Genomic DNA, 18696 nt, shown 5'->3' on the forward strand with positions numbered 1-18696 from the left:
TTAGGACTACTGTCCGTGTGAGCCTAATGTAGGCTGACAAGCAGCAGCTCTCCAGGAGCCCTCCAGGACCCCAGCAGGTTTGTGGTCGCCAGTGTGGATGCTGAAGGAGGAGGAGGATTGCCAACGTGGCAGAAGGAACACAAGGCCAGCTGTGCCTGGCTGATCTGAGCAGGACACTCTGTGAGTGTGGATTCTCTTCGCTGACTTTAGTTCAAGGGCGCCTACACAAACACATATTTTCACAGGAGGCTGTAGCTCAGATATGAACTCCTGGATTGCAGAAGAGACGCTGTATGTTGTATGGCTCTGTCCTGGAAGACAAGCGAGCACACTACCATCTCCAGAAGGTTCCGAGACCCTGGGGACAGTAGCGCCAAGGCATGAGAGGCATGTGTCGGGAGATTTGACATTTTAGAGTTAGCTATGAATTAATGTGATGTTATGTTCATAAAAAAACCCATCCATTTCAGGAAGTCGACTGAGATTCATCCTTTAGCTGCCCTGCCAGTGGGTGAGGTAAACATGCACACTGATTCACTTGTGACTCAGGTAGGAGAGCCACGATCTTTAGGAGTGGTTAATGTAGATCATCGAAAGAAACTGTCTCCCAGGGAGGCAGTAAGATATCAGTGGTTAGAATAAGAGCCCAGAACTGGATCCATTCCAAGAGGCAGCTCCCCATTCTGTGCTTGGAATAACATGCTAATGAGCAAATTCCAGTCTTAAAGCATTGAGATGTAAAACAAACACCCTTAGCCCAATAGGTTCTCATTTCTCTGGCTGTTACCACGTGGTACAGAGAAGCACAAAAGGCCTAGTGAAGAGATTTCCTTTTGAGCTCTGTGCTTGATGAACAAGACTCCTCACTCCCATGCAATGCAGGTGACTTTAATTTGCTTAACACCCAGTGGAGTTCCTATACTTTTTCCAAACTCAAAATCTTAGTATCTGTCATCCAACTGGACAATCTGAATTCCTAGTGATATTCATGTATTTGTCTTTGTAGAGGTGTACTGTTTATGTAAAAGCAAAGAAGCAGACATATGAAAGCAGCATAAAGCTTCTGTGTCTACTACAACATGAGTTCCTCCAATGGGAAACCAGCCTGTGATGATGGGTCTTATGGCAGTGAGCTCTTCCCTTAGTTACTGTAGTTTCGTTTGTAATGTAAGCTTTCACTAAGGTTAAGCAATACATAAGTCGAAGTGCAGAGATTTGCCCTGTCCTAGCCAGTCACTTAGTTCTGCCTGGGGAGAACCACAGCAACCAGGAGACATGGTCACAGTAGTGCATACATGGAACAGGCCTGTAAGCCCAGTACCAAGACAGAGAGACGATTTGAGGCCACCTTAGCTATATACAGCAAGTTATACATAGTGAGACCCTGTCTCAAAAACAAAGAAAACAACAAAAAAGAAAGCAGACGACGTGTTGGTGAAACATATTGCTCTTTCCACAAAAAATAATACAGGTCTAACACACTGGAAACACGAAGTCCCACGATATAGTTAATACTTGCCTTCCATGCACTGGCGACTGAACTCGGGGTCTCATATGTACACATCAAGCATTCAGTCAGAGCTATATGCAGACCCTGGAACATTTTTAATTTCCTGCCTTTATCAGCTTCATTGTAGAATGTTTCAAGTATATATAAAATAAAAACAAAAAGTGTAGAATGAATGACAAGGAAAGCAAACTAGATTTGTAGAGGGAGACTTAAAGGGTATGGTAATTCCTTGGAGAATTTCAATCTCTCCCACTTCCTTCTGGACTATATAACTTCCATTTCTTTCACTCAGTGGTAAGATTTCACTGCTCCACAGGGAGGGAGCAGGGGAAACTGCGGACGTGTGTGTCAGCACACGCACATGTGCCAAGAAGGAAGATTAAGTGGCCATGTGGGTGTTTACGCTGAGATCGGAGCAGTTCTTAGCAGTCCACCAAGAATTCCGGGAATCAAGACAGGCGGCTGCTCTATTCTAGGTCACTGTCAGAGGCGGCAGTCTCTAAGGATCTACAGCTTTTAGTCTCTACTTTATAATCTCTCACTAAGCATCTACTCAGGAAAAAGGGAAAAGAAACTGGAGGATGAAGTATAAAAGTAAAAAGCAAGAGACAAAGAGAGAAGGCGTAGGAGCAGGGAGAGGCAGAGAGGCTTGACCCAGGACGAGACAGGAACTCCCCAGAAGACAGGAGGAGGGCTGCTTCCCCGCAGCTGGGAACTAGACACAGGACACTGTGTTCCCTTTTCTCAAAAACAACCAGGCATGGGATCTCAAAGTAAACAGTTAATCCTACTGTTTATCTTTTTAACATGAAGAGAGATGTTAACAGCATGGTTTTTGCTGTACAAAAATGTTACTTAGTCATTTAAAAATTGTATTTTTTTTTTCTGCTAAAATGTAATGGGAGCTTTCTTTTCTTTCTTTGTTCTTTCCTTCCTTTCTTTCCTCTTTCCTTCTTTCTTTCCTGAACCTGCTCCCTCCACAGCTTTTTTCGTATGTATCCCAGGCTTGCCTCAAACTTGAAGCTCCCTGTTTCACCTTCCTAAGTAGTGGCATGGCAGGCATGAGACACCATGCTTAATATGAACTTTCTAGTATCACGGGACAGGAAAAACACCAATCTTTCCTTGCTAAATGTGTACTTACTACAGTGTTGACACTGTGTAGGATCGGTCCTGTACCACCACCACTGCCCCAGCACTAAGCAGGTCCTGGGAGGTTTCAGGTAACCTGCTCATCTCTTAGCAGCTATCCCAGGAATGATAGTCTGTCTTTCATGAAGGAGAGCCCGCAGGAGAGCCGGCTGCACGCCTTATGCTGCAACAATGTCCGCATTCCCAAGCCCCTCATTCCCCCTCTATAAAGGGCCACAGTCAGCTTCCCGCCCTGCAGAGCCCTCAGTCTCCAGCCCAAGAGGCTGTGTGCCATAATAAACAGTCCTGTCTGCTGCTTCAGAAACCAAAAAGGGTTCTTAATTTTAGGGGGACAGGGATATAGGAAAGAAGCCTCATGTAGCTCCAGCTGGCCTCAAACTACAGAGTCAAGGATGACTTGTGATCCTCTTTTTCTACCACCTGAGTGATGAAATTATAGTATTTAACACAATGACTTATGAAGTACTGAGCATCAAACCCAGGGCTTTGTGCAAGGCAGCAAGTGCTCTAACACCGAGCTATATATATAGCTTCACTCCCCACCATTCCACCTTTTGTTTACTATGTAACTTAGACTGGCTCTGAACTCACAACTTCCCAGAGTGCTGGCATCACAGGCACATGCTACTAGGTTGAATATATGTACATATATAATATATCATTCAGATTACATCCCTATTGTTATCCTATCATTGGTATTTTCCCATTCCCACCCTCCTTCCCTCTTTGCCCTATTCTCCTCCCCTAGACTTCTGTCAGAAGGGGACCTCCTCCCCCACCATATGACCACAGACTATCAGGTCTCATCTGGATAGCCAGCTTGCCCTTCCTCTGAGTGCTACTGGGCCTCCCCCACCAAGGGGGAAGTGATCAAATTGGGGCCACCAGAGTTCATGTCAGAGGCAGTTCCCAGCTCTCCCCACAACCATGGAGAGTGACCTGTCCATTGGCTAGATCTGAATAGTGGGTCTAGGTTCACTGCATGCATTGTGCTTGGTTGGCACAGCAGTTTGTGCAGGCCTCCTCCCCTGGGCCCAGATCCACCAACCTTGATATTCTTCTTGTAAGGCTCCTGAATGCCCTGGGTCCTTCTATCCCCCCCATTCTTCCATACCACTCTCACCTTGAGTATAGCAGCGAACTCTAGCATCTGTCCTGATCTCCTCCTAAGTTGATACTCTCAGAGGGCATCTATGTTTGGCTAATATCCATTTATAAGTGAGTATATACCACGTGTGTCTTTCTGGCCGGGATGTGTCTAGACTTTGGGGACTAGGCACCTGCCTACAAGGAAGCAGGGACTCCTCCATGGACCAAGTTAGATGGCCTAAGGCCAGACCCACCTGTGCTCCACACAGTGTGGACCCCCTCTCACCAGGGCACTCTAGCTCTTATGAGCTGTAGATCCTAGCCTGGTCCCTAGGGTCAGTCCTGTTAATCAGACACAGTGTGTGGTTGGAGGCACTATCTTGGATATCCTACTAGGTTCACTTTTAAGCGGCCCTCTGATAATTGACCTCCTTCTACCATTGCTACTCCTGACATCTGGAAATTACTAATCTGTCCTTATTAAATTTTATCACAATCCAAGCACAGTGGTTCAAACCTTTAATGCCAGCACTTAGAAGGGAGAGGAAGGCAGATTTCTGTGATTTTGAGGCCAGCTTGGTCTACAGACTGAGTTCCAGGACGGCCAGGCTGTGGGAGACTTCATCACCCCATTTTCATCAAAGGATAGGTCAATGAAACAAAAGCTAACCCGAGAAATAATGACACCAACTGATGTCATGAATCAAATGGATATAACATATATCTCAAACACAAAAGATTACACCTTCTTCTCAGGACCTCATGGAACCTTCTCCAAAATTGACCATTTACTATGTCACAAAGCAAGCTTCAACAGATAAAAGAAGATTGAAGAAATTTACCTTGTATCTTAGCAGACTACCATGGACTAAAGATGGATTTCAACAACAGAAATAACAAAAAGCCTATGCACAAATAGAAACTGAACATCTCTCTACTCAATGCCAACAGGGCCAAGGAAGAAAGAAAGAAAGAAAGAAATTAGGAACTTCCTAAAATTCAATGAAAATGAAGGTACAACATACTCAAATTTATGGGACACACTGAAAGCTAAGAGGAATGTTCATAGCACTAAGTGCCTTCATAAAGAGATTGGAAACATCTCATATAGGCAACTTAATGACATATCTCAAAGCCCTAGGAAAAAAAGAAGTAGAAACACCTAAGAGGAAATAATCAAATTTAGGGCTGAAATCAATAAATTAGAAACAAAGAGAACAATTCAAATAATCAACAAAACCAAGAGCTGGCTCATAGAGAAAATCAACAAGATAGACAAACTATTAACCAAACAAACTAAAAGGCAGAGAGACACTATCCAAATCAACAAAATCAGAAATGAAAAGGGAGATATAACAACAGACACTAAAGAAGTACAAAGAATCATTAGGTCCTGCTTCAAAAGTCTGTATGTCACAAAATTTGAAAATACAAAGGAAATGGACAATTTTCTTGATGGATTCTACTTGCCAAAGTTGGATCAAGATCAGATAAACAAATTAAAGACTCCCATTTCTCCTACAGAAATAGAAGTAGTTATCAAAATTCTCCCAAACAAACAAAGGGGAAAAAAAAAAAAAAAAAAAGCCAAGGGCCAGATAGTTTCAGCACAGAATTAGATCCGACCTTCAAAGAAGCGCTAATACCGATACTCTTCAAACTACTCCACAAAATAGAAATGGATGGAACATTACCAAACTCATTCTATGACGCCATAGTCACTTTGATACCTAAACCTCACAAAGACCCAACAAAGAAAGAGAATTCCAGACCAATTTCTCTTATGAATATTGATGCAGAAATACTCAATAAAAGACTCATATTATCGAATCCAAGAACACATCATAGATATCATCGACCATGACCAAGTAGGCTTCATCCCAGGCATGCAGGGATGGTTCAATATAAGGAAATCCATTAATGTAACCCACCATATAAACAAACTGAAAGAAGAAAAACCATATGATCATCTCTTTAGATGGAAAAAAAAAAAAAAAAAAAAAAAAAAAAAAAGCATTTGACAAAATCCAACACTCATTCATGTTTAAAGTCTTGGAGAGATCAGGGGTTCAAGGCACATACCTAAACATAATAAACGCTATATACAACAAGCCAATAGCCAAGGGCAAATTAGATGGAGAGAAATTCAAGGAAACTCCACTAAAATCAGGGAATAGACAAGACTGCCCATTCTCCATATCTCTTCAATATAGTACTTGAAGTTCTAGCTAGAGCAATACAACAACAGAGGAGATTGAGGGGATCCACATCAGAAAGGTGGAAGTCAAATTATCCCTATTCATTGATGATATGATAGTGTACCCCCAAAATTCCACCAGAAAACTCCTACAGAAGACAGACACCTTCAGCAAAGTGGCTGGATAAAAAAATGAACTAAAAAAAAGTCAGTAGACCCCTGTATACAAATGATAATCGTGCTGAGAAAGAAATTAGAGAAACTACACCCTTCACATTGGCCACAAGTAATATAACTCTAACCAAGCAGGTAAAACACTTGTATCAAAAAAGTTTTTGAAGAAAGAAATTGAAGATAATATCAGAAGATGGAATGATCTCCCATGTTCATGGATCAGGAGAATTAACATAGTAAAAACAGCCATCTTACCAAAAGCAACGTACAGATTCAATGACATCCCTATCAAAATATCTACACAATTTTTTAAAGATATTGAAAAATCAATTCTCAACTTCATATGGAAAAACAAACAAACAAACAAACAAACAAAAAACCAGAATAGCTAAAACAATCCTGTACAATAAAAGATCCTCTGAAGGAATCTCCATCCCTGACCTCAAGCTGTACTATATAGCAACAGTAATTAAAACAGCATGGTATTGGCATAGAAATAGGCTGATTGATCAATGGAATCGAGTTGAAGACCCAGAAATGAACCCACACACATATGGTCACTTGATTTTTGACAAAGAAGCCAAATCTATTGAATGGAAGAAGGACAGCATCTTCAACAAATGGAGCTGCTCTAACTGGATGTGTGTATGTAGAGATTTTCAAGCAGATCCATATTTATCACTATGCACAAAACTCAAGTCCAAGTGGATTAAAGACCAAAAAAAAAAAAAAACTAAAAACAAAAACCAGAGACACTAAATCTGTTAGAAGAAAAAGTGGGGAACAGTCTTGAATTCATAGGAGACAACTTCCTGAACAGAACACCAACAGCCCAGGCTCTAAGGTCACATGAAACTGAAAAGCTTCTGTAAGGCAAAGGACACTGTCAACAGAAACAAAGTGACAGCCTAAAGACTGGGAAAAGATCTTCACCAGCCTAACATCTGACAAAAGGCTAACATCCAAAAATAAAGAACTCAAGAAATTAAACACCATCAAACCAAATAACCCAATTAAGAAATGGGGTTCAGAATTCTCAACAGAGGAATATCAAGTGGCTGAGAAATACTTAAAGAAATGCTTAACTTCCTTAGTCATCAGAGAAATGCAAATCAAAACGACTCTGAGATTCCATCTTATACCTACCAGAATGGCTAAGATCAAAAACTCAAGTGACAGCACATGTTGGCAATGATATGGAGAAAGCGGAACATTGCTTCATTGCTGGTGGGAGTGTAAACTTGTACAACCACTTTGGAAATCAATCTGGCACGTTCTCAGAAAATTGGGAATAGGGTTACTTCAAAACCCAGCTATTCCACTCATTGGCATATACCCAAAAGATGTTCCATCACACAAGGAAATTTTTTCAACAATGTTCATAGCAGCCTTATTCATAATAGCCAGAATCTAGAAACAACCTAGATATCCCTGAGTCGAAGAATGGATAAAGAAACTGTGGTACATTTACAATATGGAATACTACTCAGCTATTAAGAACAAGGAAATCTTGAAATTTGCAGGCAAATGGATGGAACTAGAAATGATCATCAAGAATGAGTTAACCCAGACCCAGAAAGACACATGTGGTATGTATTCACTTATAATTGCATAGTAATCCATCATGGATGTCCTGAGAGTCTTCACTCAGCGGGGGATTGGGACAGATGCTAGAATTTGCTATTAGAACTCCAGGTGAGAGAGATATGGGAGAATGGGGAGATAGAAGGACCCAGATGGTCCTGGGACCCTACAAGAAGACCATAAAGGCTGGCAGATCTGGACCCAGGGGGACCTGCACAAATTGCTGTACCAACCAAGTACAACGCATTCAGTAAACCTAGACCCCCTATTCAGATGTAGCCAATGGATAGTGCATTCTCCACAGTTGTGTGGAGAGTGGGGAAGGCCTCTGACATGAACTCTGGTGCACCCTATTTGATCACTTATCCTTGGTGGGGAGGCCTGGTGGCACTCAGAGGAAGAGGAATCAGGCTATCTGGATAAGACCTGATGGGCTGTGATCATATGGTGGGGGAGGAGGTCCCCTTCTGTCACTGGCCTAGGCGAGGGGAATAGGGTGAAAAAGGAAGGGAGGGGGAATGGGAAGACACAACTAAGGGGATAACAATCGAGATGCAATCTGAATAAGTTTTTTAAATAAAAAATAATTTAAAAAGAAATATTCGTAGTTTATAGAACAGTGGCTCTCAACCTTCCTAATAGTGCACCCCTTTAATTCAGTTTTTCATGTTGTTGTGATCTCCAACCATAAAATTGTTTTGTTGCTACTTCATTACTGTAGTTTTCCTACTGTTATGAATTGTAATGTAAATATCTGATATGTGACCTCAAAGGGGTCATGACCCACAGGTACAGAGTATACTACAGATATAACAATGTTTCTAAGCATGCCCTCTTACTGAATAATATTCCATTACAGGTATGTATCATCTTTTAAAACTTGTCCATCGCCTGATGAACATTGGACGTTGTTTCTATTCTTTATGAATTAAAAAATGGTACTATGTAAATCTGAGCCACATCTAATGGGCATAAACTGAGTGTGAAGTTACCCCACTATAAGGGAAGCACGTGTTTAACATTTGGAGGTTAGGTGAGACTATTTTTTCAAGCGGTGGCATCATTTTACCATCTCAGCACACGGTGTGTTAAGTCCAACTTTTCCAGATCCATTAGTAACATTCTCTGCCCTACTGCCATCGTACTGGGTGTCAAGGTTTTGATTTGTATTTTCTAATGGCTACTGGTGATCCTTGGGTGCTTATTGGCCATTTGGGAATCTTCTCTGGAGAAATGTTTGTTCAAAAATGTGACCATTTAAATTTTTGAGTTTCGTGTAGGCCAGGGTGGTGTGGAACTTGCTACATGCCTGTCATACTTTTCCACTGCTAAAGTGTAAACAGTTCTTGCTTTTCCTTGTACCCAATGTGGCTTCTCTTTGTTTTAGTGAGGAAAAGGACAGATGGAGGATCTACTGTAGTGTCATTTATTACTCAAGATTTATCAGCAATGGTAGGTAGGCTGTGGTTTGCTTTCTTTCACTTATTCTCCAACCTAGCCCAAATGAGTGGGCATCTGTTGTCCTACTTACTCTTGTCTACTACTGATTAAAATCACATGGGGCAATAGAATAAAGAGTAGAGCATACATCAACTGTGCGGCATCTGCTTTTGAAATATATAAGGAAGATATAGTTTACCATGTTTCCCTCTGGCTACCAAAGGGCACAGGGGCTAAAATGGGTTATCACATACTTTCTTAACCAACCCCCTGAAAGAGACTGAAGCTTTAAAACCCCAGGGCCCTATTACTTGCAGTGGCTCAATGTCTCCTCACTACATGCAGAGCTTTGAGAGAATAGAGCAAACAGTCACAGAAGGTCCTAGATTACTGCAAGGAAGTCTCCATTGAGGGTTAGGCAGATCATGTGGTCTGTGGGTACTTCCTGAGGATTATCACAATGGTTAAGCGATGCACCACAGCTCAGCCCACTGTGGGTGGCACCGTTCTTAAGCAGGGTGCTGGGCTGCATAAGAATGCTACCTAAGCATGAGCCTCAGAGCAAGCCAGCAAGCAGCATTCCTGCATGATGTCAGCTTCAAGTTCTGGCCTGAGTTCTTGCTGTGGCTTCTCTCAACTATAACCTCCTGTGAACTGAAATAACTCAGGAATGTTAGTATGAAATTCTGTCAAGTCCATGAGCATGAAACAATTGTGTTAAAAGGCAACTCCTCCCCTGTGTTGCTTTCCATCAACAAACAGGAGAATAGAATACTGGAATAACTGTCAGGATTCTGCAGCTCCAATGTACCACGGGACATGTGTGAGCTCATTTGTGTAACCAGGCACAACAGGGAGGACAGTGCTGAATCATGCTTAGATAGTCTGCTCCTGAGCCATGGTTTCACATTCTTGCGTGCTCTAGAAACCAGTCTCGCCTACTATAAGGCTTACAAATGATCTCATTTGTGAAGTGCACTTATATACTCTACCTGCTCTGACTCTACCAAATAAAATAGCTCAGGGCTGGAGCTGGGCTTTAACCCAGAGGCCCGGGCCGGGCCACGTGAGGGAGGAGGGTTCATCATGCCTAGTGGCATATAGGAAGACCCTACCACTGGCCCCTCCATGTACTACATCAAAGATGTTCATTTCAGTCACTGTCAAGGGCAGTACTGAGTCCGCTCAGGACACCTACTTGGACAGTCAAGGCCACAAGAGCGAAGTGGCAACTCATCAGACAGCCTGGAAAGCAGTACCCGACCACCCAGTGTGACTCGGGGTGGGATCACCCCAGACCCTGAAGCTTGGGAGCCACGCCCTAAGCATGCAGCTCTGAAGAGTGAACAAGGGACACTGACGAGCTCTGAGTCCCATTCTGAGGCCATCACCAAAAGGAAACTGTCATCAATTGGAATACAAGTTGACTGCACTCAGCCAGTGCCAAAAAAGGGGCCGAGTCCTGCTACCAAATTCCAGTACATTGGGGTTCGGGTGGAGGATGATTGACGAAGCAGTGTCCCTTCTCACAGCAAGTCCTCCTGTCGGGACAGTGACTCTCACACTCAGGATGCCAATGACCCCAGCTGTAAGGCATATGGGACGACTCTCCCAGACTGTACCCCACACCCCAACTTCATCGGCATTGATGCTGGCCCTTGACAGGCCCCCAAGATTGCCCAGATCAACTGCAACCTCTCCTATAGAGACAACAGGGACCCTGCCCTGCAGGCGCCTTCGCTGCCAGAACCGTACCTTGGCTGGAGACTTCATCCAACTCCCCAGCAGAGCCCCTCAGCCAGGGGCCTACCGCAGGGATGGCAAAGGCTGGAAGGCTGGTGCTATCAGATGGACAAGGAGACCAAAGAGAAGAACCTCTCTGAAGAAGTCTTAGGCAGTGCCCAGCTCCTGGTGTCCCAGAAATTCCAGTAGTTCCGAGGCCTCTGTGAGCAGAACTTGAACCCTGATGCCAATCCCCTTCCGACAGCCCAGGGCCCGGCGAGGTTCTGGGACCTGCTGCAGCTGTCCATTGAGGACATCAGCACCACAAGGCCAACAGCTGGCAGCTGGTGGAGACCCCTGAGAAGAGGAAGGAAGAGAAGAAACCACCACCCCCCGCCCGGTCCCGAAAAAGCCAGCCAAATCCAAGGTGGCACCGAGCCACGACAAGGCCTCAGACGTGGCAGTGGACAAGCAGCATCAGGAGGCCAGAAAGGGACTCCTGGCCGCAAGGCGGGCACAACTCAGCCACACAGCGTGCCGACAGCATCGATATTTATGTCCCTGAGGCCCAGACCAGGCTCTAAGGCCATGAAGGAGAAAGCACTCAACTTTAAATCGTTAAAAAACTCAATGCAAATGGAAAAAAATAAAATAGCTTCAGTAAAATGCGTTTATACAAACTCTGCACCCAATGAAAATCTTGTAGCTTATTATACACTTCTATGAAGAGCTGTTCTAGGAACAAAATTACTGAAATGTGTTAAATCATTTTTAATGTTATTAAATAAATTATTTTCAATTTTCAAAAGTAAACCATGGGCAGTTTCCTGTACCAGAGACAGTAGCTAAGCAGCCACTGTTAGAAGGCAACTCTTCCTTACAGGAAGGTTAGTTCCAGGTGTGTATGCGCTTCAGCCTGTTCACCTTAATCTGCACATCTGTTCATCATGCCTCCCAACTTCCTCCCCGGTGGGGTATGCCCAGCCGGCCTCAGGCTCACCCAGAGCACCTTGCAGTGTGCTATGCTATGGACTCCCCTTTATTGTTCTGCCCTTCCCAGGAGTAGACTGGCCAGGTTTCCTCCTGTAGTAGCTCTGTCTCCGATCTTCCTTCCTGCCAGAATTCTAGAGGCTATGGACTTGAGTTACATCTCTTCTTTAAACACTTTCAAATTTATTAACAATTTCCAAAGTACCAAATTTGGTTCTCTCCTAACTTTTCCCAGAATTCCTCCTGAAGTCTCTTATCTCCAAGTACGCTTATGTCTGCTCCATATAGGTCAGAACTTCCTGCAGCCTTGGTGGGCACTGACATGTCTCGGACTCATGAGTCCCCTTGCTGCTCATGCCTCTAGAGCTTCACAGGGCTCGTGTCCTGTTAGAGCTCCTCCTCACGGCCTTTGTCTCACTGGCACAGGATGATGTCACTATCACTTTTCTTGTGGCTGAGTTCTAGAGATCCAGTGAGTGCACAGGAGCCTCATCCAAGCAATGAGCACTACCTAACACCCCGTGGTGGAAGTGCCATGTAGGAAGAGGAGGCAAGTGTCATACTATATTTAGAACATGTTTAATGTTTAATGTTTTTAAATTATCTTAATATATCGTTCCGAGTCATTTTATTCTACCAGGAAAACAAAGATTAAAAAAACTATATAACAAAATAACTATGTTTAAATAATGTTATAATAATGACACTAAGAAATTCATAGTGTCCAGTCCTGTATCAGCCCTGCTGCTCACTAACCCTGTGACATGATGGAGAGGCTGGTGGCATTTTTCTGAAGTGTGGGTTGAGTCTGTGGTATTCTTCCCCACTCATTCTTGTCTCAGTTTTCTTTCTTCTCTACTTTTTTGGGGAGGGGCCATGACAGAAGTCAGCCTTTGAGTTGTATTTAGTTCTAAAAGATCAGGTAGACTTCCTACTGTAAATAAAAAATGATCTGGAGGCTTCCAGCTTAACCACAGAGTGCTTGTGTCTAAGACAGCTGCCGAGCCATGGTCTTGTCATTAGGGAAAGCAGCAGCTCGCTGTGTGGAGAGTCAGATGATGGTCTGAACCAGAGACAACACCAAACTTGCAATAGTCTTCATTTTTGTTTTTGAGAAACTTTCACTAGACAAAACTGCCCTCAAATATCCTCTGTACTGTTTGATGGTTTTAAGGTTGCTAGCCTCTTGCCTCAGCCTCTAGAATGCTTGGATTATAGGCAGAAGCCACAGTGTGAAGCTCTTTTTCTTTAAAATATGCTTTTAGTTGGCGCACTGAGAGAAATGAGGGTGGAGATCAGGCCTGGGGAGAGTGGGCCCTGGAGGACAGAGGGCCTGCAGAGAGAAGAGAAACCATGGGTGGCGGCATCTCTGTGACAAGCTGGAGACCCACAACAGGGTAGGCTTCTGGGAGGATATGTGGGTAACTCTAGGTGAGACTCCCAGTAACAAGGGTCATGAAGACTGAAGAGGACACACTCTAACTAGACAGGATTCCAAATGGAGGGAGGAGAACACCAACCCACCCAGAAAACTTCTACCCAAAGTTTACCATGCCTACAAGATGTGCAGGGATAAAGATGGAGCAGAGATGCAAAATAAGTTTAATTTTGATACACTGGCATAGAATTCAAATTTAAGATTATTCTATATACATATTATATATATTTCTACTCAAATATGAGGTATTGTACCCAGACAACTCAAGTAAAATACAAGGTTTACCTCTAATACTTTGAAAGTGCTATTGCAAGCTGTTTAGGATAAAGTAAGTTATACAAGTTAATTGTTAGTTGATCAAATCATGGTCATGTCAATTACCAGTCTATTTATATTACAAGAATATACATTGTAGGTTTAACAGATAAATATGATTCTATAGAAAGATAAGGTAAAATAGATAAGGTCTTCAAAAACCTCAGAGACCCACAGAATATATGACATTTAAAGATATTTTTATTATTTTAAAGATTCATTGACAATGAGACAAGTTAACTCCTGGCAACACCCAGCCTACTTCAAAGAAGATGATGAGCATCAAAGAACCTCCTTATGGAGATGGCTTCAAATGTGGCAATCCTGCCACAGGGCAAAATGTCCTTGTTTCTGCCACAGACAGAATTCTCCCTAAAAATGGGCAAATTTGGATGCAAGCAGAGTTGAAGGCCAAACTTTACCAAGACAGGCTAAGCAAGTCCTCAATAGTTCCTGCCTCACAAATATGTGTGTCAGATATACTGGGCCAGAAGGCTGAAGATGGTGCTCCAATGTTCTAGAGAGTTTTGGGTAACTGTTCAGGCAGCAAACACTCCCATTCTCTCTCTCTCTCTCTCTCTCTCTCTCTCTCTCTCTCTCTCTCTCTCTCTCTCTCTCTCTCTCTCTCCACTTTGGAAGCTGCTAACCTGCACTTCCAGTTCACCCAGGTAATTACTTTTATTCCTTCTCAAGTCTCTGATGAGGTTGAAGACCAGATAGTTTAGTTTTACAATTAAGCTTAGTTGTTTAGAAACTAAGATGTTTTTATATCTAGAGAGATGTTTTAAGTTGATAGAGATGAGATATGATAGATATTGATTTTCGTTCAGAATTTTAGACTCATCAAAATAGAAAGATGTTTTCTTCAAGGTTACCAAGTTCAAATAGCCAAAACACTATGAATGTAACATTTATAATTCCTCATTGTTTTGGTTTTGTGGTTCTTCTTGCTGTATGTAGTTTATTTTATATATATATATATATATATATATATACACACACACACACACACATATATATATACATATATATGTATATGTATATGTATGTATGTATTGTGTGTGTAAGTAATAATATAAATGTATATGTAAAAAAATTTTTTAAAGAAAAAAAGATAGAGCAGAGATTGAGGGCATGCCCAACCAATGCCTGACCCAATCTGAGACCAACCCCATGGGAAAGAGCCAACTCCTGACACTATTAACTATATTGTGCTATGCTTACAGACAAGCAGCTTAGCATAGCTGTCCTCTGAGAGGTTCTTCCCAGCAGTAGATGGAAACAGATGCTGAGATTCATAGCCAACATTGGGCAAAGTGTAGGGAGTCTTGTGGAAAAGTGGGGAAAGGAAAGAAGGACCTGGAGGTGACAAGAACTCTACAAGGAGACCAAGAGAGCCAACTAGCCAGGGCCCAGAGGGGCTTGAGGAGACTAAAGCACCAACCAAAGACCATGCATAAACTGGATGTAGACCTCTACACAAATATAGCCAATGGACAGCTCAGGTTTCATGTGGGTCCCCCTAGTAAGGGGAGCAGGAGCTGTCTCTGACATGGTCTCTGTTGCCTGGTTTTGGATCACTGTCTCATAGCAGGGCTGTCTGGCCAGGACGGAGGGGAGGAGGACATGCTCAGCCCTGATGCAACTTGATGAGGTGGGGTGGGTGGGTGGGGGGGGTCTCTCCTTTTCTGAGTAATACAAGAGTGGGGAGAAGGAACAGGGAGGAAGGGTAGGACCAGGAGGAGACAAGAGAGGGCACAATGATTGGGATGTACAGTGAATAAATTAATTAATTAAAATATGCTTTTAAGGGCCTGGAGAGATGGCTCAGTGGTTAAAAGCACTGTCTGCTCTTCCAAAGGATCTGGGTTCAATTCCCAGAGCCCACATGGCAGCTCACAAGTGTCTGGATCTTGATATCTTCACACCAATGCACATAAAGTAAAATTAAATAGTTATTTTTAAAAATATGTTTTTAGTTGAAATATCATTACATCACGGCTCTCCTCTCCTCCCAGCCCCACACTGCATGCACAAATACATATAAATATAACTGTTTGAACCCCCTTTTTACTTGTTTGTGTGTAGACAGTTTCAGGGCTGATGATTCTGTACTGGATAACAATAAGGGGGCTCATTCCAGGGAAAGGTTAATTCTCCTTCTCCCAGCAATTCTTTTCGCCTGTACTTCTTTTTCTAGGGGTGTGACCCTGGGTAATTTCCTCCCTTCCGTGTTAATATGTCCAATGACACTGCCATTGTTCCAGTCTTGTTTATGCAGCTGTTTCTAGGAGGAACTGTTGTACAGCAGACTCTCTAGTATTCTGGCTCTTACAATTTTTCTGCCATTTCTTCCTTGATGTTTCCTGAGCCACAGACGCAGGACCTGTGATGTAGATGTACATGCTGGGGTTGGGTTTTCCATGATCTGTTGATCTCTACATTATATCCAGTTATTGTTTTCTGTGATGTCTCTGTTTTTTGTAAAGAGAGGCTTCTTTGATGAGAGGTGGTAGCTATACTTATCCAGAAAAGGTGGCTTAACAACCATTTCAAGGCTCATTTTATGTTTTTTCTTATCTGGATGTAGAACCAGATACTTTGCAGAGGAGCTATGGTTATCTGGCTGCTAGCTATAGCTCACCACTGCCCTACAACCCTTTATTTAGGTAGGTAGAACTGGGCAAAATGTTCACATGTAGTCTCACACGTATCAACACACACTTACTTCTGCTTATTCGCACCCAATCCATCTGTTTTGAAAAGTGTGAATTGTAGACTACCTCTAATTCTAATTAAATAATGTGATGCTCACTTTGTTTTTTACCTTCTCTATATTTGTGTCTCAGTTCCCTTGAAGTCAACATGCCTAAAATGAAGTGTATCTTCTCAGAGTTCTCCAATTCATTTCTCCCCTGAATTCCTCCTCCTATTTCTCAAATAGCAACATCTTACTGACCAAACCCTACAGTTCTTCCGTACCCTTCTTTACTCTACCTCTAATCATTCATAGGTTATTGCATTTTCTAATTGTTACAGGCAGGTACCAATTCTTTGCTTGTCCTCATAAAGAAATTAGAGCATTTCCTACTCCGTTAGCAGTTACAACTACTTTCTAAGTTCCAAAATTTCTAATAGCGGAGGAAAGAGACAAAGAATAAAATGCGAAGGCCCTACCATACTGTTTCGGTCTTCATGACCGAATCCCAATGATATGCAGTCTATATTCTGGCATCCTTGCTCTAACCACATCCCCACCCCACACCCTCCCAAACCTGTTCTCTCCTGCCACGATCTTCCCACACACTTGTATGACTTGTTTGTTCATCTCCTGTATTATTACACTTTTTCTTCAGTAAGACTCTGTGGTTGATTTTCAAGTAAAAAATAATAGCCCTTCATGTTCATTATTCCTTTCTTTACCTATTTGCTGCTAAATTTCCTCAAAATAAGGTAAATTTTACCAGCAAGTTGCCTTATTTTTTAAAATTTTTATTTATTCTAATTTATTCACATTATATCCTGATTGTTATCCCTTCTCTCGTATCTTCCTGTTCCCATCCTCCCTCTTCCATCTTATTTTTTTAAAGTGTCATTTATTGCTATCTCTTTTAGAAATAGTGCTTAATACATAGTAGGCACAAGATAACTATGTGCCTAATTTAAAGTCTTACTATAGTTTTCTTAATTACACTATACAGAGATAAATTCTATATAACTATGTATCTCATAATCCACTAGACAATTCCCTCAACAGATATTTAGGTGACCTCTGTTATCCCGTGATACAAAGACACTGTGACCATGAAGAGGAATGTGGTCCCAATGGTCTAAAGAGGAAGTCTCTTTAGTTTAAAGTTAACTTTCAAAAGTATCTTCCATTGGTTTCTGCTTCCAAGAGCTTGATGTTATTTATCACGTGGTGCCCTGGAAAGATGTTATCTTCCTGGGCACAAAGCCTAGCCTTCAGAGCCCTACCTACTTTCTAAGGTCATATCCAGTTTGGTTTCTCCAGCTCAAGGGCTCATAAACACCTCCCTCTCTTACAAATCCCCTAACTACAAGTTTGGCTCTCACCACTCAGTCTAGTACTTATAGGCATCTTTAAGTCTTCCTTGCCTATGAATATAAAATAACTATGCAAATTTATGCTAAAACGGACCTCAGATCTCTCTACTTCCTACTGTTTCCCCATTAGTACTCTAATCTAGGTCAATGGCCTGACAGGTCTGGATTCCTGAACAGCCTGGTCCATTTTCTGGTCTGACTCTTGCACTAGTACATTTCATTTGGTCTACAATGTAGCCAGAACAATCTCTTCAAAGCACAAATCAGATACCATGCGTTGCACACTGAAAAATTTGACAGTGCTTCCTCATCTGTCAAACAAAAGCCCGAATTCCTGTCTTGTCTCCCTTTCATGTCCCTCTGTCCTGGCTTCCTAGAACTATCTCCATTTGGTACATACGCCAGATTAAGTTCCTTGAACGCACCATGGACATTTATAGCTGTAGCAAGCCAAGAGGAACAAGCAGCAAGCACTGCTGCTACTGCTCTGCATCAGCTCCTGCCTTTAGGTTGCTGCACGAAGATACCTCACAAGCTATAAAATGACAAACACTTTCACCCCTAAATTGCTTTTGGTCAGTGTTTTATCACAGCAACAGAAGCTAACTAAAACACAGGCAGCTCTTGGATGGTCTCTGGCCACCCAGAATATCAAATTGATGAGCTCCAGCTTTTGTGAGAGGCTGTGACCCCGCAACTAAGGTGTGTGTGGGAGGGGACATAGTTCACATGCCTTGAATCCCTACACTCTTGAGGTAGAGGCAGGAGGCTCTCTGTGAGTTCAAGGCCAGCCTGGCCTATATAGTAAACTCCAGGCCACCCAAGACTGCAGAGTGAAACGCTGTCTCAACAAACAAAACCCCAGTAACTACAAAGTAAGTGAGCACATACACGTGACCACACAAATATACTGTTAGTTTTGGAGGATTCACTAGGTAAACATAATACTCACCCCCTACATACATATGTATCTGTGTTGGACACTGTGATTAAGGTCAAACTGCATTACTGGGTAGC

General features: G+C 42.5%; 1 protein-coding gene and 1 pseudogene across 1 annotated transcript in view; one reads left to right on the forward strand and one right to left on the reverse strand.

The window, feature by feature from the left end:
- Positions 1–18696, reverse strand: part of Spidr (scaffold protein involved in DNA repair) — a 333822-nt gene that overhangs the window by 143663 nt on the left and 171463 nt on the right. The window lies entirely within an intron of this gene.
- LOC127193194 (disks large-associated protein 4-like) lies at positions 8485–11452 on the forward strand (annotated as a pseudogene).

Source organism: Acomys russatus, chromosome 8, assembly GCF_903995435.1.
Source record: "Acomys russatus chromosome 8, mAcoRus1.1, whole genome shotgun sequence".
Classification (NCBI taxonomy): Eukaryota; Metazoa; Chordata; class Mammalia; order Rodentia; family Muridae; genus Acomys; species Acomys russatus.